Source organism: Hyperolius riggenbachi, chromosome 10 (genome assembly GCF_040937935.1).
Source record: "Hyperolius riggenbachi isolate aHypRig1 chromosome 10, aHypRig1.pri, whole genome shotgun sequence".
Taxonomy (NCBI): domain Eukaryota; kingdom Metazoa; phylum Chordata; class Amphibia; order Anura; family Hyperoliidae; genus Hyperolius; species Hyperolius riggenbachi.
Genome location: NC_090655.1, coordinates 193,126,168 through 193,152,932, shown reverse-complemented (window position 1 = coordinate 193,152,932; position 26,765 = coordinate 193,126,168). Strand labels below are relative to the sequence as shown.

The 26,765-nt window shown below is 45.6% G+C and overlaps 1 protein-coding gene across 1 annotated transcript in view; it reads left to right on the top strand.

Moving 5' to 3' along the window:
• The first annotated feature begins 1,890 nt into the window (after positions 1-1,890).
• The window catches only part of RASGEF1A (RasGEF domain family member 1A), a 588,936-nt gene continuing 564,061 nt past the window's right edge, over positions 1,891-26,765 (top strand). Inside the window, exon 1 of the mRNA XM_068255490.1 lies at positions 1,891-1,963. The gene's annotated coding sequence lies outside the window, so the exon portion shown is untranslated. The remainder of the gene's footprint in view (positions 1,964-26,765) is intronic.

The following is a 26,765-nucleotide window of genomic DNA, read 5'->3' as shown; positions in this document are numbered from 1 at the left end:
TGACCAGGAAGCTGTTATGGGGTAATGGCCCTTTTTAAAATGGAGGACGGAGAATTCCATTGATCACAGTGGACAAATGGGACACAGGATAGGAGAAAGAGATTGAGCACTAGACTATAAAGGAGGTAAGTATGACCTGTGTATGGTTATTTTGACTTTTTATTTTCAGTTCAGGTTCTCTTTAAAAAACAGAACAATTTTCACATTTTATTCTCCTCCCATTCATTCAACAATAACTTTATCATTACTTTTCACACCAAAATGATCTATAGATTGTTTTCTGAGGGACACACTAGGCTTTCTTTAGTTGGTACTTTTTGCTAAAAATATTTTTTTTCATATTCAATTTAAAGGTAATAGGAAAAAAAATGAAACCTGTAATTTCTAATTTTTCAGCCATTATAGTTTGAAAATGGGAAAAGCTACTGCAGATAAAACCAATACATTTGATCTGCCCTGGTTATTACAATATTTAAATTGTGTCCCTAGTACAATGTATGGAGACAATATGTTTTTCGTTTTCTTACTACACTATCAAGCCCTTATTTACAAGAATAACAGTAATATGCCCCCATGGCATACATATTAAAAAAAAAAAGCTAATTTATGTTTTTGGTAATTATGGTGTTAAGGAGGGAGGACAATGGGTTATTGGCTATATTAAATGTATTTTTTAATCTACATTAATGTAATTTCACTTTTACTCTTGTTCTGAGTTAACAGGAAGTGTGCTTACTTTCATTTCAATGAATGACCTTTGCTACTGGTTGAAGCCGTGATCATTTAATCATCAGGCACTTTGATTGGTGAATAGGTACATGTGTTCCCAAAGTCAATCATTGTGGCAATGAGTGTTCAGGATCATGCATGGCACTTGTAAACACAGTGATACCTATATATACGCCCCTGGTCTTCAAGTGAAGTAATTAGGGGTGTATATAAATGATGCGGCGGTCGGCTAGTGGTTAAAAGTAAACCTAAAGTGAGGAAACTCCCTTCCCCTCAAGTAGAGTGAAGGTTCTTGATAGAGTAAGATCTTCAAGTTCCTCCATCTAGCTTGGTGTAGTGCAGTCTCCTATGGCAACTACTGTATTATATTGTAGCTAAATGTAGGCTGGATTTGCAGTGGTCAGCTGCATAACCCACGTGTTAAAATGTGTGTGATCTGCAGTGGAGATGGAACATAGACTTTAATACAAAGCCTGCATGCCGCAAGTTAGAATAACGCGATCAGTTTAAAGTTTAAACAAATGCAGTACTGTGAACAGGACCATAGAATTGTATGGGCAGTGAGCTTACATGCAGAATTATTCTACAACGCAACTGAGCACTGAACTAGCCCTAACAGATCCATGGTATCTGCTATCGTCATACCTCTGCACCACCGCTTACCGAGTCATGCCCAATACAAGCACTCCTGCGCACCATAGCCACAGACAACATTGCATGCTATAGTACTGCCAAGGACGCCGTATGACACCTGTGTTAGAAAAGAGTTTTGAATAAACATTTATTCATACAGGTCTGTGCAGTGCAAGAGATGTTAAAGGCCAACTAAAGGAGGGGGAGGCGGAGAATTGGTTCCCAAATTGGGACTGTCCCTATAAGACAGGGACAGTTTGGACCTGTCTGAAAGATACTGCCTTGTACTGAGTATGAAGGATTTGTGGATGTCATGTTGAGATTCCCCTTGTTCACTTCTAGTTGTGCTGTTCCCAATTGCTGTATTTGTGCTGGATTAATTTCTTCTCCACATCTTGCAGCGTTTCCCCAGCTGAGTAGACGGCTCCCTCCCTGCCTCCCCTGCACATGCAGCACACGCTCCCCCTGCAGTCACAGAAGGATGAGACACTCGACTGCTGGAGCACAGAGCCAGGGCTGAGCAGCGGAACGGATCACCAGCTCTCTGTATCTGCCTTTGTGCTGCAAGAGAGAGGGAGCTGCCAGATTACACCTGCTCAAGGTAGGGGAATGATGGCAGGGCAGTCTCAGAGCCATAGATGACCATGTTTTTCCAGGGCTGCATGGCACTCTGAAGCATCATTATAAATGCATGCACTGTGACAGGGTAACCTTTCCATGTAAAACCACCTGCAGCATGATTCATGCTGAACTTCCACACAAATGGTGGAAGGATGCTGTGAGAACTGTTGCTGCTGGGAATAATTGCTGTAAGCTGACAGCAATCAGCAGTCATAATAAATTATTACAGCACATTACACATATGTACTCCCTAAAAGCTTATTCACAGCAACCATCCATCATTAACTTATCTCATTTCAGGAAAAGGAATTCTGATTGGTTGCTATGGGTTACTGCATCATGCTCATCAGTTGCACTGATTAGATGGATAAGTAATGGTGACACAGAGTATATTCAGAACTTCTGCATTTATAGTTATGGCTTTTGTCTTGAAATTGATAAATTAGTTCGGTTTTTGGTTGGAAAATTTGTCCTATTTAATTGTTTGCTGCTGTTATGTTGCATCTTTATTGAAGGTGTCAGTCATGCACTTTTACATCCATTCAAACATCTGACAGCTAGATTATAATCCTTATTTGCCATTCCACATCTATAACAACATCTATCATTGCACACTTGTAATGAGCTCCTAAGTGTCAATCACGCATAGTTGCTAGGCAGCAAAGTGTTGCAGAAGGAAAGGCGGAAAAAAGTTTCTACAAAAATATGTATATTTAGATAGTGAATGATTCAAAACACTTGTAAATATTTTATACGTATGCTAAAAACATGTAACATGGTAATGGTCTTCATGTTTTAGATTCCAATTCTGTCTATATCAATGCTTTTATAACTTGAGATCAAGATTCAGGGGTAACAGTCGGACCCCTTTCCCACTGCCATGTTTTCATTGAGTTACCCATTTTTAACGCAGGATGACGCTAAAGCAATGAAAGTCTATGGAACATTTTAAATCGAATGCGATGCACCAGAAGCATCCGATCTGACGCCAGGTCAACAGTGCATTATGGGACTGCATCTGCAGTGACACACATTGACCGGAAGTCATATAAGTCAAAGGTGCCGCAGATATTTTAAAGAGGTTAGCGTTGCCGTGTGTATGCATGGATGCCAATTTAATCTGGCTCTGTGAAGGAAAAATGCTTGCAATACCTATTTGTGCCACAGGAAGTGAGCAGTAGAGAGCCTCACGTGTGTTTTGCTGCCAAGAATTACATTAACGCTCATTAACGTAGGTATCTTCGAAGCTTATTTTTTGTGTTGGGTGTTATTGGCATACGCCTTTTTGAAATTTGTTTTGATGTGCCGCATGAGCATCGTAATGGATTCAGTATGAACTTTGCCTAATATATTTAATAAAATATAACAGATTACCGTTTTAATGATGTGTTCTAGCAGAGGACACAATTAAAGTGTATTCACAATCACAAATTACAGGACCATTCCAGTTTCACGGTAGACAGTGCAAAAATGAAATCCATTAACAAAAAAATTCCATGAATGCTGCTATAATCCCATCTCTTCCCCCTGCTAATCTAACAGTTACCTCCAACCCCAAACAGCTCCTGCATATTCATGTGTGGGGATCTTCAATTTTAGAAGTCATATGACTCTACCCCCTTTCCAGGAAATGGATTTGCTCGTCTATGGCACTTTGGCTTTGTTCTGACTCCACCCCTTCAACATGCCACAACCACTAAACCCCCACTCTGATGCAACATCACCACACTCTCCAACACATTGTATGCTATAGTCATGCTCCCTACTGACTGATACAGGGGTGGGGGTCAGTGGCTGTAACAGATAAAGAACCACACCCCCTCCCAGACGTCCCAGTAGAAGGCCAAAACACCCAGACAGAAGTCCCTGTGCGGCATAATCAATGGCATTTTGGGTGTCCAAGGGAATATAATGTGGTGGGTTTAGGAAGTAGGGGGGGGGGGTCAGTTTTGAGAGAAGCAAAAAGGAGAAAGGTAAAAAAAATGGGTTTAACCTATTAGAAATTGTTTCGGTATGTCCTGCAATTCTAGCTTGGAAACCACTGTATCTGTATAGCATCCTCTGCTGCCTGACTAATGCCTGTAAATCAGCAATGACAGGAACCAAATGTGAACATCACAAATAGAGTTGGGCCGAACGGTTCGCCGGCGAACGTGGTTCGCGCGAACGTAGGTGGTTCGCGTGCGGGTACCGCACGCGAACCTTTTGCGGAAGAAGTTCAGTTCGCCCCATAATGCACTGAGGGTCAACTTTGACCCTCTACATCACAGTCAGCAGGCCCAGTGTAGCCAATTAGGCTACACTAGCCCCTGGAGCCCCACCCCCCCTTATATAAGGCAGGCAGCGGCGGCCATTACGGCCACTCGTGTGCCTGCATTAGTGAGAGTAGGGCGAGCTGCTGCAGTCTCTCATATAGGGAAAGATTAGTTAGGCTTAACTTCTTCCTGGCTGCATACCTGTTCTGTTCAGTGAGCCCTCAGCCCACTGCATACCTGTACTGTGATCCTGCCACTGCATACCTGTTCAGTGATCCTGCCACTGCATACCTGTTCAGTGATCCTGCCACTGCATACCTGTTCAGTGATCCTGCCACTGCATACCTGTTCTGTTCAGTGAGCCCTCAGCCCACTGCATACCTGTACTGTGATCCTGCCACTGCATACCTGTTCAGTGATCCTGCCACTGCATACCTGTTCTGTTCAGTGAGCCCTCAGCCCACTGCATACCTGTACTGTGATCCTGCCACTCCATACCTGTTCAGTGATCCTGCCACTGCATACCTGTTCTGTTCAGTGAGCCCTCAGCCCACTGCATACCTGTACTGTGATCCTGCCACTCCATACCTGTTCAGTGATCCTGCCACTGCATACCTGTTCTGTGAACCCGCCACTGTATACCTGTTCTGTTCAGTGGACCCGCCACTGTATACCTGTTCTGTTCAGTGGACCCGCCACTGTATACCTGTTCTGTTCAGTGGACCCGCCACTGTATACCTGTTCTGTGGACCCGCCACTGTATACCTGTTCTGTTCAGTGGACCCGCCACTGTATACCTGTTCTGTTCAGTGGACCCGCCACTGTATACCTGTTCTGTTCAGTGGACCCGCCACTGTATACCTGTTCTGTTCAGTGGACCCGCCACTGTATACCTGTTCTGTTCAGTGGACCCGCCACTGTATACCTGTTCAGTGAACCCGCCACTGCATACCTGTTGTGTTCAGTGAACCTGCCACTGCATACCTGTTGTGTTCAGTGAACCTGCCACTGCATACCTGTTCTGTGAACCCGCCACTGTATACCTGTTCTGTTCAGTGGACCCGCCACTGTATACCTGTTCAGTGAACCCGCCACTGCATACCTGTTCTGTTCAGTGGACCCGCCACTGTATACCTGTTCAGTGAACCCGCCACTGCATACCTGTTGTGTTCAGTGAACCTGCCACTGCATACCTGTTGTGTTCAGTGAACCTGCCACTGCATACCTGTTCTGTGAACCCGCCACTGTATACCTGTTCTGTTCAGTGGACCCGCCACTGTATACCTGTTCAGTGAACCCGCCACTGTATACCTGTTCTGTTCAGTGGACCCGCCACTGTATACCTGTTTAGTGAACACGCCACTGCATACCTATTGTGTTCAGTGATCCTGCCACTGCATACCTGTTCTGTGAACCTGCCACTGTATACCTGTTCTGTTCAGTGGACCCGCCACTGTATACCTGTTCTGTGAACCCGCCACTGTATACCTGTTCTGTTCAGTGGACCCGCCACTGTATACCTGTTCTGTTCAGTGGACCCGCCACTGTATACCTGTTCTGTTCAGTGGACCCGCCACTGTATACCTGTTCTGTTCAGTGGACCCGCCACTGTATACCTGTTCTGTTCAGTGGACCCGCCACTGTATACCTGTTCTGTTCAGTGGACCCGCCACTGTATACCTGTTTAGTGAACACGCCGCTGCATACCTGTTCTGTTCAGTGATCCTGCCACTGCATACCTGTTCTGTGAACCCGCCACTGTATACCTGTTCTGTTCAGTGGACCCGCCACTGTATACCTGTTCTGTGAACCCGCCACTGTATACCTGTTCTGTTCAGTGGACCCGCCACTGTATACCTGTTCTGTTCAGTGGACCCGCCACTGTATACCTGTTCTGTTCAGTGGACCCGCCACTGTATACCTGTTCTGTTCAGTGGACCCGCCACTGTATACCTGTTCTGTGAACCCGCCACTGTATACCTGTTCTGTTCAGTGGACCCGCCACTGTATACCTGTTTAGTGAACACGCCACTGCATACCTATTGTGTTCAGTGATCCTGCCACTGCATACCTGTTCTGTGAACCCGCCACTGTATACCTGTTCTGTTCAGTGAACCCACCGCATCAGTGTGCATACCTGTGCAGTTAAGTGAACCCACCTACCTACGTGAGTGCACGCAGTGTGATATACCACTCCGTGCATACCCAATATGGACAAAACAGGTAGAGGAAGAGGAAGAGGTAGTGGCAGAGGCAGAGGAAGGCCACCCGGCAGGTCTGCGCGAGGTCGTGTAAATGTAATTTCGTGTGGACCTGTCCCACAGTACAGTGCTCGGAAGAAGGCACGTCCCATCACCTCCCAAGATTGTCAGGACGTGGTTGAGTATTTAGCGACACAGAACACCTCATCTTGCTCAGCCACCAGCGCTACTACTAGCACCACTTCCGCTGCATTTGACACTTCGCAAGAATTATTTAGTGTTGAAATCACTGATGCACAGCCATTGTTGTTACAGCCAGATGAATTTTCACCAGCTAATATGTCTGAGTTACGCGGCAACACTATGGATGTAACGTGTCAGGAGGATGAAGGACCTACTGATGGTGCAAGTTTGGATTTGTCTGAGGCAAGCGAAGCTGGGCAGGATGACTACGATGATGACGGTAATAGGGATCCTCTGTATGTTCCCAATAGAGGAGATGAAGAGGGGGACAGTTCAGAGGGGGAGTCAGAGAGTAGTAGGAGGAGAGAAGTTGCTGAAAGAAGCTGGGGCAGCTCTTCGTCAGAAACAGCTGGTGGCAGAGTCCGGCACCATGTATCGCCACCTATGTACAGCCAGCCAACTTGCCCTTCAGCATCAGCTGCTGAGGTCCCCATAGTGCCCACATCCCAGGGTGGCTCAGCGGTGTGGAAATTTTTTAATGTGTGTGCCTCAGATCGGACCAAAGCCATCTGTTCGCTCTGCCAACAAAAATTGAGCCGTGGAAAGGCCAACACTCACGTAGGGACAAGTGCCTTACGAAGGCACCTGGAGAAAAGGCACAAACAGCAATGGGATGGCCACCTGAGCAAAAGCAGAAGCAGCACACAAAAGAAAAGTCACCCTCCTTCTCCTCTTCCTCCTTCAGGTGCATCATCTGCTTCTGCCGCTTTCTCCCTTGCACCTTCACAGGCACCCTCCTCCACTCCGCCTCTGCCCTTGAGCGGTTCCTGCTCCTCTGCCCACAGCAGCAGTCAGGTGTCCGTGAAGGAAATGTTTGAGCGGAAGAAGCCACTTTTGGCCAGTCACCCCCTTGCCCGGCGTCTGACAGCTGGCGTGGCGGAACTGTTAGCTCGCCAGCTGTTACCATACCGGCTGGTGGACTCTGAGGCCTTCCGTAAATTTGTGGCCATCGGAACACCGCAGTGGAAGATGCCAGGCCGCACTTATTTTTCGAGAAAGGCCATACCCCAACTGCACCGTGAAGTTGAGAGGCAAGTGGTGTCATCTCTTGCGAAGAGCGTTGGGTCAAGGGTACACCTGACCACGGATGGCTGGTCTGCCAAGCACGGGCAGGGCCGCTACATTACCTACACAGCCCATTGGGTGAACCTGGTGGTGAACGATGGCAAGCAGAAAGCGGCGGACCAAATTGTGACACCTCCACGGCTTGCAGGCAGGCCTCCTGCCACCTCCTCTCCTCCTGCTACATGCTCTTCGCTGTCCTCCTCCTCCTCCTTGGCTGAGTGGCAGTTCTCCTCTCCAGCTACACAGCCCCAGCTCCGCAGGGCCTATGCTGCATGCCAGGTACGACGGTGTCACGCCATCTTAGACATGGCTTGTCTCAAAGCAGAGAGTCACACTGGAGCAGCTCTCCTGGCTGCTCTTAAGAAACAGGTGGATGAGTGGCTGACCCCGCACCACCTGGAGATAGGCAACGTGGTGTGCGACAACGGCAGCAATCTGCTTGCCGCTTTGCATATGGGGAAGCTGACACACATACCCTGCATGGCACATGTCATGAATCTAGTGGTTCAAAGATTTGTGGCAAAGTACCCTGGCTTAGCGGATGTCCTGAAGCAGGCCAGGAAGTTCTGTGGGCATTTGAGGCGCTCTTACACAGCCATGGCACGATTTGCAGAAATTCAGCGTAAAAACAACATGCCGGTGAGACGCCTCATTTAGCCCCACTCGCTGGAACTCGACCCTGCTCATGTTCTCCCGCCTGCTAGAACAGAAGAAAGCCGTCACCCAGTACCTCTACAACTAGAGTAGAACGAAACAGTCTGGGAAGATGGGGATGTTCTGGCCCGACAACTGGACACTGATGAAAAATGCATGCAGGCTCATGCGGCCGTTTGAGGAGGTGACCAACCTGGTGAGCCGCAGCGAGGGCACCATCAGCGACTTAATTCCCTACGCGTACTTCTTGGAGCGTGCTGTGCGTAGAGTGGCGGATGAAGCTGCAAATGAGCGTGACCAGAAACCGTTACGGCAGGAACAGGCATGGGACCAATTTTCATCAGACCCAGCTGTTTCCTCAACACCTGCGGCAGCACAGAGGGGGGAGGAGGAGGAAGAAGAGAGGTCGTGTGCAGAAGACGAGTCAGACTCAGCGGATGATGAGCAAGGTGTTTCTTTGGGGGAGGAGGAGGAGGAGGAGGAGGGGACAGCGGCAGGAGAACAACCGCAGCAGGCGTCGCAGGGGGATTGTGCTGCTCAACCTTCCCGTGGTATTGTTCGCGGCTGGGGGGAGGAGGTTGACTTACCTGACGTCACTGAGGAAGAGCAAGAGGAGATGGAGGGTACTGGATCCGACTTTGTGCAGATGTCGTCTTTTATGCTGTCCTGCCTGTTGAGGGACCCCCGTATAAAAAACCTCAAGGGGAATGAGCTGTACTGGGTGGCCACACTACTAGACCCTCGGTACAGGCACAAAGTGGCGGACCTGTTACCAACTCACCGGAAGGTGGAAAGGATGCAGCACATGCAGAACCAGCTGTCAACTATGCTTTACAATGCCTTTAAGGGTGATGTGACGGCACAACGCCAGCAAGGTACCACTGCCACTAATCCTCCTCCCGTGTCCACGCAGTCAAAGACAGGACGCTCCAGCGATCTCATGGTGATGTCGGACATGCGGACGTTCTTTAGTCCAACGCCTCGCCGTAGCCCTTCCGGATCCACCCTCCACCAACGCCTCGACCGGCAGGTAGCCGACTACCTGGCCTTAATTGTGGATGTAGACACTGCTGTGAACAGCGATGAGGAACCCTTGAACTACTGGGTGCGCAGGCTTGACCTGTGGCCAGAGCTGTCCCAATTTGCCATCCAACTTCTCTCCTGCCCTGCTGCAAGCGTCCTCTCAGAAAGGACCTTCAGCGCAGCTGGAGGCATTGTCACAGAGAAGAGAAGTCGCCTAAGTCACAAAAGTGTTAAGTACCTCACCTTTATCAAAATGAATGAGGCATGGATCCCGGAGGGCTGCTGCCCGCCCCAAGACTAAGTCAGTCCCCGCACACACAGCATCTCTGCCTGCACGCCGTGTGACTGGCTGCCTGGCCTGCCCCAAAAAGACTAAGTCGCTCCCAGTCCCTCCACACAGCATGTCTGCCTGCAGGCCGCTTGACTACCTTCTCCGCCACCACCAACAGGGTCCGGGACTCCAGGCGGATTGCTGAATTTTTTAGGCCGCTGCTAGCAGCGGCCGCTGTAATAATTTTTATGGTGCGTGTACATGACTGCCTAATTTTTCTGGCTGCACTGAGGGCAGCTGCAACAACAAAAGAAAAGGCATGTACATGCGCCCATTCCCCTTCGTGATCATTACCTTGCCGTGGTGAAGGGGCTTGCGTATCACAATGAAGCAATGACCGGCGCCTAGATGAGTGTCTCGGGGGGCACACAAAAGATAATAAGGTCGTTGCTTCATTGTGGTCAGACCAAATTTGATCAGCTGGACAGTCACTGGTCTGTCATTCAGCTACATCAGCCAGGCCGACCATATGGGCTGTAAAGCCACCAAAACCTGCACTCTCGCCATGGTGCGCACCAGTCCAGCACGGCCGTCACTAGTACAAACAGCTGTTTGCGGTGCGTTACACGGTGAGTTTGGTGTGTCAGTGTGAAGCAGTACCTTAATTACACTACCTGATTGATGTATACACATGCAAGATGTTTTAAAGCACTTTAGGCCTGTCATTTAGCATTCAATGTGATTTCTGCCCTTAAAACGCTGCTTTGCGTCAAATCCAGATTTTTCCCGGGGACTTTTGGCGTGTATCCCACTCCGCCATGCCCCCCTCCAGGTGTTAGACCCCTTGAAACATCTTTTCCATCACTTTTGTGGCCAGCATAATTATTTTTTTTTTTCAAAGTTCGCATCCCCATTGAAGTCTATTGCGGTTCGTGAACTTTAACGCGAACCGAACGTTCCGCGAAAGTTCGCGAACCCGGTTCGCGAACCTAAAATCGGAGGTTTGGCCCAACTCTAATCACAAACTTAAGAGATAAATAAAAAGTAAGCTTTCAGCTAATAAGCCTATTCTTTATCTCTGAATTAGCCAATAAATGGATTCATTCTGATTCAAAACGTCTTGCCTTTACTGATGGCCAACACGGTTCAACATTCTACTTATCCACATTGGAGAGGTTTCTCTTTATTCCTGTTGCATCAGCCATTGATGTACCCTTTCATTTGTTTGTTGTATGAAATTTAGAGGATTTAGAGATGATCCAAAGAAACAGGTCACCGACAAACTGTTACACTCTCTGCGTTATTAGTCATTTATTCACTAGGTTGCTGTGCTGCACTACATGCGATTCTAATGCTATTTGAAAAAGTCCTGCATGCTGCATTTTTCCTGTTTTTCTTTCTGTGTTGCTTGCTAGCAACCAGTGGGGAAAAAAATTGCAAAGCTGTGTAAATGAATCCTGAATCTCATGTTAGTGATACTGAATGCTGAATCAACATACCTACAGAATGACACTAGCAGCATCTCTGCGTACCTTAAATGGTAAACGTCCGCTAGGAGATTTTGGCCCAGGGTAAAGCCGATAAAAGGTTAACCCTGCTCCTGCACAGGTTCCAGCAGCGTTAATTACTATTCCCCCTCCAGGCTACCATGGATAGTGGGGTAATTTGGCTTCCACCTATTGCTGACGGCCGAATTACAGTTCTTCTGTAGTAATTTGTGCTCTTTTGTTTGACGCCGCCCAAATTACTCACTGAGTGCCTCTATAGCCGCAAATTCCTATTATGGTCTATGGTGGCACCGGCTGCGCCCAAATCTCCTGTGCTGTTTTTACAATGCACACATCTCTGCTGCTTCCCAGAACCCATATCACCCTTTAATTAACAAAGTTGAAATGCTCCCTCCTGTTCCTGAACACACATCCTCATATCTTCACTTCCATTGCTAATGGAAACCGCTCGGAAAGTGCAAGAGATGAAATTAAAAGCTCAGACTTCCTCTTGTCCATGAGTATTAACCTTCTATTATAAACCTCTAAGACCAAGCTCCATTTTCTTAAATAGCACACACACACACACATCATCATCAGCAACATTTATCTTGCCCAACAAACTGTCGGTGTGACGTTTTTGAATGGTTTAGGGTACTGCTATTTTATGGCACATTGCCCCTTTTGGATTGTGTTGGATGGAGCTTGCTCCCCACACATACCACTGGTACATTGTGGGCTGGGATTCTTTCAGCCTTGGTACCTGTGTGCACTAGCACTCACTTAATAACCAAAGCGTACCTGTCTGGGCTCTCTTATTCAGGGGTCTAGTCCTGGAAAAAGAGGCGAGTGGACTCACCTTAAAAATCTCTGCAGCGCCAAAAAATGGGCGTGGTTAAGCATAGTGTGGGCGTGGTCATGGGTGGGGCCAAATATACATAGCCTTAGCAATGGTATAAAAGGTCTGCCAGGGGAAGTTTGAGCTCTGTCGTAGTGTATCCCCAAAAAGTAGATGTAATCTGACAGCATTTCACCAAAAATACACATAATCTGGCAGAGGTTCCTCCAAAATACAGATAATATGGCAGTGGTTCCCCTAAAATAGACAATCTGGCAGCAGCAGTTCCCCCAACATACACAATCTGGAAGCAGTTCCCCAAAATACGCAAAACCTGGCAGTGGATCACCCACAATACACAACACTCAAAATACATGTAATTTGGCAGCAGTGGTCCCCAACATACACAATCTGGCAGCGGTTCCCCAAAATACACATAATCTGGCATCACCGGTTCCCCAAAAATACAGATCTGACAGCAGTTCCCCCAAAATAGGTACCCCCAGTATAGTTAGCCAGGTCTATAGGTTTCCCCAGTATAACTAGCCATGTGTATAGTTGTCTCTAGAATAGGTGGCCAGATGTAGAGATGTCACCAGAATAGGTAGCCAGGTGTATAGATGTCCTCAGAATAGATGGCCAGGTGTATAGATATGCCCAGAATAGGTGGCCAGGTGTATACATGTCCCCAGAATAGGTGGCCAGGTGTATAGATGTCCCCAGAATAGGTAGCCAGGTCTATAGGTGTCCGCAGTATAGCCAGGTGTCGCCAGTATATGTAACCAGGTGTTCAGGTGTCCCCAGTTTTTGATTTCCCATCACCACAACTGTTTATTAAATGCTTATATGGTTGAATAAAACCTAACTGTCCCTGCATCATCCACTTTCCCTGTCTGTCTGTGGCTTTTTTGTACTGCACATGTGCGCAGTACAGACAGCCGTTGGGTTGGGAGGTCGGGCCAGGGAGCAGGGCGGCCCGGTGCACGCGCAGCAGGTAAGTAGGTGCAGGCACGCGCGCACTGACTGGCGGCGGTAATTTAACTACCTAGAGCCTGTTTTTAAACAGGCTTAGGTAGCCTAGTGGTTGAATAATATGCATTATGCGAGCAGTTTATGCCACTGTTCCTCTGGGCACAAAGCTATATCAAGACCCGATAAGAAAGTGCAAGGGCACTTCTCTAACAAGGCAAAGAGAGCTTTTTGTTCAGCACAGGTAAGCTGGGGCAGCACTTTCACTGACCCGGAACCCAGCCTGCAATTTAGTGGTTTATAAACTAAATAATCTTCCCCTGAAAGCAAGTAGTAACAGCCAAGGTGGACCCTGTTATGTACAGTTCATGGCTGCAGATAGACTGTCACAGGAAACCACAGAGAAGGGAGCAGTGCTGGCTGCTGTAAGACTGAATTTTGAATTCATCTGAGGAACAGTGAGGTTTTATTTCATTAGCAGCGCCCCCCTCTGCACTGATTAAACTACTCTGTAACGTACGATGAGGTAAAAGATGCCAATGAAATACAATATGGCCCTTATCCTGAAAGACCACATGAGCCATCCAGGGCCGGCCTTAGGTTTCACAGCGCCCTGAGCGTAACCAGATTTTGGTGCCCCAACCCCGCCCAAAAACATTGTATTCTTTTCCGGATTAAAGAGTTCATTTCCTGAGTGATGTCAGGAAGTGAAAAAACAGAATCGCTCTGCAAAAGTTTACAAAAATGCTTACCAAAACCACCCGACTCACAGAAATCGCCGGGAAGGGGAAAAGGCCGATCCCCCCCCCCTTAGTATATATATATATATATATATATCTAGAGAGAGAGAGAGAGAGAGAGAGAGAGAGAGAGAGAGAGAGAGAGAAAATGTAACAGTAAAGATTGCATTCTTCTATATAGATTTAGAAATCTTCTGTATAGATTAAGAAATCATGTTTGCAAACCAGGGCTGTAACTTCTACAGCATCGTCCCCCTTTTTTACTCATCTGTCCCTGTAGGTCTTCATGCATAAGAAATATTATGGTGATGTTGTGTGGCATTGCAGTATCCTCAGGCAGCATTACCAGCTCAGCCATATCCCCCACTGTGTCTGACATAGTACTCCTATGCAGCCAAATAAATCAGCTGGGCTGCCAGGCAACTGGTATTATTTAACAGGAAATAAATACCCGAGGTTAGAGGGATCTGGAGGCTGCTGTATTTATTTCCTTCTAAACAATGCCAGTTGTCTGGCAACCCTATTGATCTTCTGGCATAAGTAGTGTCATAACCCTGGAACAAGCATATAGCTAATCCAGTAAAACTTGAGTCGGCTAAATCAAAGTACCTGATCTGTTGCATGCTTGTTCAGGGTCTATGGCTAAAGTATTAGAGACACAGACTCAGGAGGACTTTGCCTACCATCAACGATTGGCAAGCCCCCCCTGTGTTAACCAGTAACAAACAACAATAAATTAATTCTTTATGGTCGATTGGCACTATCCAGTACGCTTATCTTATCAGAAGGTTGATCATTCTCTAAATCACAGGTGACAAACTCAAGTCCAGTGGACCAAATGCATCCCTCCTTGCTATTTGATGTGGCCTCGAGAGCTTCAAATGTTAAATGCTTCCAATTCTATTTAAACCGATATTCTGTTAACTGGTGTTGAAATGTCAGCTCCAAATACGTGCTGTATATACACATTTTTATAGGCCATAATACAATGTATGGAAAACAATATGTACAGTGGCTTGCAGTGGAACGAAAATCATACATTATTCCAAACATTTTTTACAAATAAATAACTGCAAAGTGGGGTGTGCGTAATTATTCAGCCCCCTGGGGAACCCCAGAGCATGATGCTGCCACCACGATATTTGACAGTGGGGATGGTGTGTTCTGAGTGATGTGCAGTGTTAGTTTTCTGCCACACATAGCGTTTTTCATATTGGCCAAAATTTCCATTTTGGTCTCATCCGACCAGAGCATCTTCTTCCACATGGTTGCTGTGTCCTCCACATGGCTTGTGGCAAACTGCAAACGGGACTTCTTATGCTTTTCTGTTAACAATGGCTTTCTTCTTGTCATTCTTCCATAAGAGCCAACTTTGTGCAGTGCACGACTATTAGTTGTCCTATGGACAGATTCCCCACATGAGCTGTAGATCTCTGCAGCTCGTCCAGAGTCACCATGGGCCTCTTGACTGCATTTCTGATCAGCGCTCTCCTTGTTCAGCCTGTGAGTTTAGGTGGACGGCCTTGTCTTGGTAGGTTTACAGTTGTGCCATACTCCTTCCATTTCTGAATTCTCGCTTGAACAGTGCTCCGTGGGATGTTCAAGGCTTTGGAAATCTTTTGGTAGCCTAAGCCTGCTTTAAAATTTCTCAAAAACTTTATCCCTGACCTGTCTGGTGTGTTCTTTGGACTTCATGGTGTTGTTGCTCCCAAGATTCTCTTCGACAACCTCTGAGGTCGTCAAAGAGCAGCTGTATTTGTACTGACATTAGATTACACACAGGTGCACACTATTTAGTCATTAGCACTCATCAGGCAATGTCTATGGGCAACTGACTGCACTCAAACAAAAGTGGGCTGAATAATTCTGCACACCCCACTTTGCAGTTATTGATTTGTAAAAAATGTTTGGAATCATGTATGATTTTTGTTCCACTTCTCACGTGTACACCGCTTTGTATTGGTCTTTCACGTGGAATTCCAATAACATTGATTCATGTTTGTGGCAGTAACTTCAAGGGGGTCGAATACTTTTGCAAGCCACTGTATATTTTAAAAGTGACCTTTCAGAACCTGCTATATTAAAGTGGAATTGAAGCTGAACCAGAGACATTTTTTCCTGCTTTTAGTTTTTAGTGGGGGCAGAGTTAGACAAGCTCTGTCAGACGTTTACAGCTGTATGTGGTGAAAGCTATAGCCTCCTGTTACTGTGATTTACAGGTAAGAGCTGTTAGGTGAACTTCCTGCTTTATCTCTCCAATCTAAATATATACTTGTACACACAATCAAGTAGGAACTAGAGAACGTTTTTGATTAGCCAACGCTCCCCAGGGACAGAGATTACTAGAGAACATAAGTGATCCAACAAACCTCTCTGATTTATTGAAAATAAAATTCACATCCCTTTCCTGGTACAGGTTAGTTCACAGTGAGGGCTGCAAAAAAGGTTAGTGAACTAGCTGATATGTAACTGCAGTCACATGAAGGCATCCACAGTGAGCATGTAACAGTACAGCCTGGATTTATGAAATACAATTGTGCTGCAAGTGTGTACAAATGACACCTGACGTCATACAAAATCCACTCCCACAGGGTAGTCCCTGTGGCAAACTGCACTGCACTGCCAGTGGGTCACACACACTGATGCATAGGCAAGAGATATGGGTGGGCAGGCCTTGGGGTTGGCCTGACTGACAGAGTTGCACAGTGTGTGTGTGTGTGTTGATGTGGCACTGTCCTGTAGGGGCTGATGGAGTAAATTTGCTATAGTTGCTGAGGTCTGGACTGGTTCTGGGCATTTGATGGTCTTGCTTGCTTGCTGCAGGTTGACTAGGTGAGAGATGGAAAAGGGCTTCCATCAGACGGGTCTCTGTGTCACCCTTTTCTCTCTCTCTTTCCTTACCCATGTTGTTCACCCTGTCTTAGTCTTTCACCCATCAGCCATTCTACCCATCAGTGGTAGTGGTGCCCAGTGTGGCTGTTAGCTTGCAGGTAGTCTTCATCATCTTCACCCAGCCCTGCAGGTCGGTCACTGTCTGGCTTCTTTACCACCCTACTCCCATTTGTCAGTCACCACCACTTCAACCCATTCTACCTCTGCTAGTTCCTCATGGTCTCACAACCACCACACAAAATAAAAATTGGATAGCAGAATAGTAAGATTACACAACACTAATAACTATCATCACGATTCAGTCTGGAAGTCCAGTTTTATTGAGCCTACTGTACTTCAAAAATTAGGTTAGGAATCCTGATTTCACTGTCCTGCAAAATCTAATTGAAACTGTAGACTGAGTTTAAGAAACATTAGAAGTACTTTAGAAAGCAAATCAAATGCAAAATAAATAAATGTATGTTTGTGTACACAGTACACAAAGCTGCCACCAGTCTGATTTGAACTTTTACTGTACTGCTGAGTTTCAACAGCAGGTATGCCCAGCCATGTTACATTACATTGCGACATTTAGGAGTTCATCCCACCTAAAGCTGCACAATGTCCAGCCACATTCCAACTACAGGAACACAATATCACATGACTGAGGCTGGTTTCAGATCATAAACCAGCGTTAGCGATGCGGTGTGTCACGCCCGATGCATCGCACCATACAAAACAGGCCTTCAATGAACAACGCACTATTGTTTGGTGTTCCCTGTCTGGCCACTGGCCAAGCAGGAAGTGACGCATGCTTGCCGTCACTTCCTGCTTTAGGTATGCAGAAGGGCATAGAAGTGTATTGTTAATATATGCTTCTGGCGCTTGTGTGCCACAATGTGGTGATTTTTCTGGGCCAACGCAGATTGCCACAACTCAATGCAGAAGCTGTGCGGTAACAGTGCTTGACCTGCATCAGCGATGCGGCGAAAACGTCACTTCAGTCACGTTACAGTATGAAAGTCTCCATAGACTTTCACTGCATGGTGGTGGTGGGGTGCGCCTCGGTGTGAGGATTCTGGGTACTTGTGAGCACTAGTACCAAGCTGCTTATGAACAGAAACTATACAAATCAAAATATACAGCTGCTGTTTTCTACGTTAAAGAGGAACGCCAGTGAAAATAATGTAATAAAAAAGTGCTTCATTTTTACAATAATTATGTATAAATGATCTACTCAGTGTTTGCCCATTGTAAAATATTTTAAATCCCTGATTTATATTCTGACATTATCACATGGTGGCATTTTTACTGCTGGCAAGTGATGTAGCTGCTGCATGCTGTTTTGGCAGTTGGAAACTGCTGTAAACAGCTATTTCCCACAATGCAACAGGGTTCACAGACAGGAAACTGCCAAGAGTACTTACTTATGTAAAAGGGGGTATCGGCTACTGATTGGAATAAAGTTCAATTCTTGGTCGGAGTTTCTCTTTAATAAGAGCAAAGGGTTGTAGTAGTACCATGCACTAGGCCCATTTATTTTTTTAATTAACAGACATGTTGGGCGATTTGATTTTTGCAACAAACTAGGAATATAGAAGTTACTTCTGAATTTCTGGATTGATATACAGTTTTCTTTTTGCACAGATGGTAGCAAAATTTTCCCATCATCTCTGCTTGTATAGTTTAGGTGATTATAGAAGTATCAGCACTGAGCTGTGCGGAAGCGATTAGCTGCTAACACAAATTTAATGGCAGCTGAAGAATATTCCACTGCAGAGGTAGCTGCATCTGTCACACCTCACATCTGGGCTATCATGCCAGAGGTTGCTCCGCTGACTATATAGCATTATCTGTGTTCTAACCCACAAGCCAGTTGCCTCTTCTCTCAATGATTCCCCTCTGTTCCGCAATGGCAGGGACTCCTTGTAGGCTTCTTCCCTGGTATAATACAGAGAAATAGATATAAAAAGACCGGTCATGGATCACAAATATTTGATCCAGTGGCATAGGGCTCACCATAGCAGGCAGACTGGCTACAATAGTTTTTTTTTAGCAAAGGGACCCCAGAGTGAGTGGACCGCATGTATAAGATGTTCCAGAGGATCCCGAGGTGATGATGAATAGCATGACTGGAATGTAGGAAAAAAAAACCTCCCGTCCATCAGCTATCTACCATCTACAGGCGTTCCTGTCTGAGGCTACATCTCCGGGTTACATGATTAGAGAGGGTGCTCTAGTCATAGAGAAAAGGAGGCTTGGAGAAGAGAGATGGTTGGTGGAGCCTGGAAAGGTGAGCTACTTTCCTTCTAAGCTCTGCTAACACTCCTCAGCATAAGGTGGGGTGGGCACCAGAATTACGTCTCAATGCCAATATTTCAACAGGCGCCTATAGCGGTGCCCGAGTAATTCGTTTTTTTCTTACAGGAGGGGGGGGGGGGGTTAAGGTTAGGCGACAGGTAGGCAATTTAGGGGGGGTTAGGTGCCAGGTAGGTAGTTTGTGCGGGAGGAGGGGGTGTTAGGGTTAGGCGTCAGGTAGGCTATTGGGGGGGATGGGATAAGGTTAAGCTATGGTTAAGCCATAGTAAAATATTGATATCGAATACTGATATTTTACACTTTAATAGTAAATATCGGGATTACTGGGAGCCCAAATTTCCTTGCGCCTTTTTTCTATATATGCAGTTTTAGAACTTGTTGGGATCCGTGTTAATAATCTGCCTGCCTAATCAAAGCACACATGATTTTACCTAATAATAATAATAATAATAATAATAATAATAATACCCAGGGTAAATACGTTAACCTGCAACATCAAACTTTTTATCTCTTAAAGGGACAGCAACAACATTCTTTACCTTTCTGAGCATGGTGGTTGCTGTCTTCAGGTGACATGAGATTTTTTACCCCCAGCCTGGTAACATCGCCATATGACAAACATACCACACGCGGTATTACCAAACTCTGCCATTCAGATGCATGTAATTGCAGCCAAATGGCACGTGGGGCCGGCAATTGTGAAGCTGAACAATTTAACAAATAAGCAATTCAGCTGTCCACAGAAAAAGAGGCCTCACTGCAATGCTGCCCTCAAGACAATAAGCATTTTCTTCTAATTTCACACTTGTGATAATAAGATATTTTCATGACTGCTGCTGGTTCTATGTGACTGGTGAAAATTAAGCTTTTATTAACAGAACTAGTCCTTAATGTGTGAGATATTAGATCAATGTTAGGGTAGCTGTTAGGGAAGCATGGTGGCCTAGTGATTAGCACCATTGTCTTGCAGCGCTGCATTCCCAGTTTAAATCCCAGCAAGGGCATTATCTGCAAGGAGTTGGTATGTTGTGTCTGTGTGGGTTTCCTCTGGGCACTCCAGTTTCCTCCCACATCCAAAAAACATACGTATAAGTTAATTGGTTTCCCCCTAAATTGGCCCTAGACTACTATACATATACTACATACATAAATATTGCCCCTAGATTAAAATACTTACATACATAGAATCAGGGCTGGATTTGTACTTTTTACCGCCCAAGGCCAACTATACCATCTGTATGGTTGTTATCTCTGTGTGTGCCCCAATGAGAATTCTTCTTACTTTCCATCATTGGTGTCACAGACAATAGCTATTTTAGTAATACGTGTATAGATTATAAGTTATGTTTTGAAATTCTATGTTATGCTTGCCATCTCATTAATGATGGACCCATTGCGTCACCATGAGAGTTAGGCTGATGTATACCTGCAGGACAGAGCTTACAGGTCTTGCAGGGACGGCACAAGTACAGGACAGAGAGTTCAAATGTTAAAGCTGTTCTTGTAGATAGGGATGACTGCATAGAACAGCTTTCCTGCCCCTCACTGAGCCGCCCCCTAAACTTCTGGTGCCCTAGGCCATGGCCTATGTGGCCTTGCCAGAAATCCGGCCCTGCATAGAATAGGACTATGGTAGGGATCAGATTGTGAGCTCCTCTGAGGGACAGTTAAGTGACAAGACAATATACTCTGTACAGCGCTGAGAATGATTTCCACGCTATATAAATACTAAATAATAATAATGATAAAATAAAAATCAACATCACCTGATTTCTCATTATGGTGGTGGCCATTTATTTTATCAGCTTAGCCAGCCACTGGTGGCCCAACAGAATATGTGGCACCATCTTGGTTACCAGTGACTGTCACAAACAAACTCGCTTTTCCACTTCCAGGACATATATTACATGGAACAATCTTACCAGTACTCGGGCAACAGCATGCAGTTCAGGTGGTGCAAAGAAAATAAACAGTTTTCTCTAGGCTTTGTTTTTCCCACGCCTTTACTATACTGTGCAAATTCACTTAAAGGGAAGGTTCAAGCAAAATAAAAAAATGAGTTTCACTTACCGGGGGCTTCTACCAGCCCCATGCAGCCATCCTGTGCCCTCGTAGTCACTCATTGCTGCTCCAGTCCCCTGCTGGCAGCTTCCTGACCTCGGAGGTCGGCGGGACGCATTGCGTACATTTTTACGCATTCCCGATAGTGCAGGAACATTAACGCATACATTTTTACGCGTTACTGGTTCAATGCGTAAATTTTTACGCATTGAACCAGTAATGCGTAAAAATGTATGTGTTAATGTTCCTGCACTAGCAGGAATGCGTAAAAATGTACGCAATGCGTCCCGCCGACCTCCGAGGTCGGCAAGCTGCCAGCGGGGGACTGGAGCAACAGTGAGTGACTACGAGGGCACAGGATGGCTGCATGGGGCTGGTAGAAGCCCCGGGTAAGTGAAACTCATTTTTTTATTTTGCTTGGACATTCCCTTTAATTCCACTTCAGGGCATCAGACCCTTTGGGGTGACTTGACCCCACTGAAAACACAGATAGGGCTGCTCCTGTGATGGCTCATAGAGAAGGGCCGAACTATTCGCCCAGCGAATTGTTCGCCCAGGAACAAGGGGTGTTCCTTATACATCATCTTTGAGCTAAACTTTGACTCCTTACCTTACAGTCAGCGGGCACATGGCAGCCAATCAGCTATCCCTCCCACTTGGGCTGCCCTCCACCTATCAGAAAGCCAGCACAGAAGCCATTTTGCAGTTTGTGTTTGGCTTCTGTGCTAGTCAGATCAGGGACAGTGTGTTGTGACAGGGAGAGAGTTAGGTAGGCCCGTGTTTTGTGCAGATTCTTGCTGCTACCACATTGTCCTGAAAAGCTAAGCCCTTCTTAGGGCAGATACATGTTTTTTTTCCTTTCTATTGTATTGCTCCTCTGTGGCCAGTGCACAAGTTAGCTGTTGGAGACCTGTCTGCACCAACCATAACTCACATTCACACCACTACTGGCATCTAGTATCCGTTGGTCCCTGTGTAAAACCTCAGTACTGTGGGAAACAGGTCTACTGGTCCTAGTAGTGCAACGACCATAACCCACCTTCACACCACTACTGGCATCTAGTATCCACTGGTCCCTGTGTAAAACCTCAGTGCTGTGGGAAACAGGTCTGCTGGTGCTAGTAGTGCACCTACCTTCACACCACTACTGGCATCTAGTATCCACTGGCCCCTGTGTAAAACCTCAGTGCTGTAGGAGACAGGTCTGCTGGTCCTAGAAGTGCACCGACCATAACCCAGTAATCCTTCACACCACTACTGGCATCTAGTATTCACTACTGGCCCCTGTATAAGAAGACCTCAGTGCTGTTGGAGACAGGTCTGCTCTGCTGGTCCTAGTAGTGCACTGACCCTAACCCAATAATCATTCACCACCACTACTGGCATATAGTATCCACTATGGCCCCCTGTATAAGGCGTCAGTGCAGGATCAGTGGGGTTTTTTTTTTGGTCACTTAACTGTCATTTAACTACCTCAGCCTGACCATAGAGGTTGGAAAACCGCAATCGCCTGCACAATTGTGCACACAAGCATGGCATCCACTACACAAAGCTTGCCACTGAGAGGACTAACATTTATGTCCTGGAGGTGTCAACTGGTAAAAACAAAGATATGCTCACCTGATGCAATCACTAAAGGTCTTTGCAGTTTGCGGACTGCGGTGCATTAAACGCCGCGTTTTGTCTGTCAGTGTGAACCGGGCGTAACCCTTGCACTACCTGATCGACATGTACACACGCCGGATGTTTTAAATCACTTTGTTCCACCAATTTAGGAATGTAATGTGATTTCTGCCCTTTAGTGATTAAAACATGACTCTGAGTCAACTCCGTAATTTTTTGTGGGACTTTTGTGGCCAAAAACAGTCTTTGTAGGTTTTAAAATGCTCCTGCCCGTTGAAGTCTATGGAGATTCGCAGATTTGCCAGATTCACAAACTTTTGCAGAGATTCGGATTCGAAATACACAAACCCAAAATTTGATACTTGGCCCATCACTAATGGTTCACTTGGTGATTCAGGTTACTTCTGTTGTCCTTAACAGCAGTGCTCTCTGGTGCTTTGGCACTTCCAGACTTTTGGAGAACACCATCAATTATTAAGTTGGTTGTCCCTGGCAATGACATCATGCCAATCGCTAGGTGAGCACAGAACTCCAGGCATCCTCTTCATCCATAGCATTCACATCACTCCTCAGGCTCAAAGGGTTTAGAGCTCTGCTGCTTTAATATTGGATTAGACCAAATCCCTTTGAAAAAAAATAAATTTGCAAACTGACTTCAAAACAAAAATCTGGTATTTTAATCTTGCAACAAACATTTAACCCTTTTATTGCTTGCAATCGCCACCAATTAGTTAAGCTCGCTAGATACAGTGGATAGTAGTATAGAAGGGTAAAAAAAGAATGCGATCAAGTCAATCTTTAGGATTAAAATGAAGTAAAACAGCTATATTTTAAGACAAGGTTCACGGTGGTCCGTTAAATAAAGCACACATTATAATGAGTCTCCATTGAGTAAACTGCAATGGAGACTGAAAATAGACTTTAATACAAAGCCTGCATGCAGCGAATTATAATAACATGATCCGTTACAACGCAGTAATGTGAACAGGCTCATAGAATTGTATGGGTAGGGAGTTGACATGCAGGATTATTCTGCAATGCAACTGAGCACTGGGAACTAGCCCTCGGAAAAAAAAAAATTCACCTCACAAGGAGTTCGCTTGAAAAAACATAAGGTGCAAAGCACACGATACAAGGGAATAAACTGACTCTTGGGTGCATGTAAAAATATATACCTTTAATTGAATATATCAAAAATACTTAAGAAATATAAATAGGATAAGTAATACACACAAAAACCACAAACTGACAGACAGACCCAACATAAAATTACTAAAAATGGACATAAGGTCCCCAGATGGCTCAATTAGAGGCTGCAGTCCTCTATTCCCTAAACAACTATATTTCTACAGCGCTGACTTAGGGATGGTACACCTAATGGATGAATGATGCACCACAGTGCACCAGCTGTGAATACCACCTCCAACAAGTCTATGAAATAACCTGTGTGGGCAAAGGCATCCAGTGATATGCAAAAGTCCAAGAGTTCTGGACCCAGACACGGACCACAGACTAATGCTTGGCAAACTGGTACTTGTATATTTCCTGTGATGCAGGTTACTAACACCTGGGCAATAATTCAGTTATGCAAAAAGATTCCACATAGGTGATTGAAGAAAAGTTCTGGACCCACTCGCAGTCCAGACAGATGTCACAAGTCCATAGGAATTTGCATAGATATGTCCTCTACACCAATAAATATTGTATACTGACTGAGGTACAAGCAGTTATTATTGCAGCCAAACACTAAAGTGGCCCAGTTCGTGATCAGCAGAGCAGCATTAGCTATAGCCACCACACCGCTAGATGCTGTATATGGAGCATAAGCAGATAGTTATGCAGCCAAGAACTAAAATTGCATAGTTAGTAATTAGTGGAGCAGCGTAGGCTTTGTTAGTAAGTGGCAATGCATCCATGGAAATAGAAGCAGTTCATGTGCAGCACAGCGTTATGAGCTCATAATGTGGCATAGTTACCATCCCCATGGCTTAGGTCAGCGTAGATGAGGAATCCATAAGTTGTGCAAGAGCCTCTGGGAAAGTCCATTAGGGGAGACGCTCTATTATCGACATGTTTTGCCGTTACCAATGACGACCTCTTCAAAGATTGCGTCTTACAGATAATTCTGTCCGCGTACTAATGTCGCGGACATTTTAAGTTGCATCTCCATGGCACACCCCTCCGTCCATCTGACGTCACGCTGGCCGTAAAGGCAGTCGGTCCCTGACGTAAGGTGCCAAGCCCTGCCCAGCGTCACACATGGAGTAGGCGCAGGCAAGGCATGTGTTTCACAGTGGGACACAAATAGGAAGTACTGCGTCCCACTGCCGACGATCAGAGGGAAGGGGAAGCGCACCAGGGAAAAACATAGTATATAAACGAAAAACGAAAAGAAATACAATTTGTAACAAAATGCAAGATAACAGACCACATGAATACAAAAACCACGGCTCACGAATAGTGAGGCCAGTGTGTCTATATTCAGGATTTTATGTTCTAAATCCTTCATCTTTGACGATGACAGAGGCTAATCTCGAGACCGTATGCATATAATACATTATAGAGCTGTATATGGGCATGTAATTACATGTCCCTCCAAACAAACAAAAAATCATTAGGCATAAAGAAATACATGTGTAAAAATGAAAAGAACAGAAAAAGAAACAGAAATAGTGAGAAATAGAGAAGGGTGAAGAAACAGACACAGAGCATGGAACCTAGGGAGAATAGAGACAGAACAGGCAGGGAGAAGAGGGAAAAGGGGAGAAGTTCCAAAATATCACAAAGTATTCAACCATTTTCTTCCCACCAGAAAGACATCTATGCGGGCAGAAACGCTCCATATTGGACTGCATCATTTAGCCTTTTACCTCTTGTGGCATCCAATTCATAGATCCACCTTAACTCCATCTGTAGGAGTTGTTTATCAACATCACCTCCTCTTTAATGTGGGTGTACCCTATCAAGGTCCACAAATCAATATTTGTGGGCCAACTTTGGTTGGAACCTGGTCCAACATCAAATCTGAGTCCTCAGGAGGCTCAGACATTACGTGATTTCCAGCTATTAGAAGATCTAATAATTAAGCCCTTGGACAAGGGGGGAAATGTGGTCATTATGACGACTAAACAATATAGCTACAGGTGTCGTAAAATTTTGGGTAAAAGAGATTGTTATCGAAGGGTCTCTCCGTCCAGGGTGGTTGAAAACCAGGGGGCACTTTTTAAATTGATGATGCCATGCCGATGGGTGTCATTAGCCCACACACAGCAAATTTTCTGAAGGTGGACAATCCTGTCACCCCCACATTTTACACCTAACCCATGGTACATATGAATTTACAAAAAACCCCAGGACACCCGATAGTCTCGGGATGTGGGGCTTTAACTGAGAAGATCAGCATGTATGTTTATCACTTTTTACAGCCGCACATACAGCGTCTTCCATCGTACGTTAAGGATACATCGTATCTTCTGACTATTCTTGAAGGTTTGCAGTTGCCCCCTGGTTCTCTACTAGTCACCTTGGACGTGGAGGCCCTTTATTCAAGTATTCCCCAGCGAAAGGGAAACGAAGCAGTAAATAGGTTCCTGCTGGAATTGGGAATAGATGAATATGAACACAATGAGTTAATTTTGAGGATGCTGCCCTTCATATTGGAGAACAACGTGTTCCTCTTTGATGGCTACCATTACCTCCAGGTGCAGGGCGCAGCGATGGGCACAACTTGTGCTCCATCGCTTGCGAACCTGCACTTGGGGGAGTGGGAACAACACATTTTTAGTAGTGACTCTTTGATCATGTACCTGTGTCACTGTAACGATTGGTGTCAGCAAGCACAGATATTCTGATTATTGGTGATCTGCAGTATCACCAATAATACAGATGCTATACCTGATTATATGGTGATCTGCAGAGTCACCAATAATGCAAGTATAGCGTGACACGGACAATCGGATGCAAGAAGGTGCTTGGTGCAATAGAGTATCTCTATAGGGCACAGGAATACAACCTCCAGCAAGCTGGAACAGCAGACAACAATTATATACAGTATGAATACACAAGTATTGTGGAAAAGTCCACCATACAGTAATTCCTCAGAGGTGTGGTTACCTCTGAATGGGAACCCTGTGTGTGAGATCCTCCAAAGGACGTAATGGAG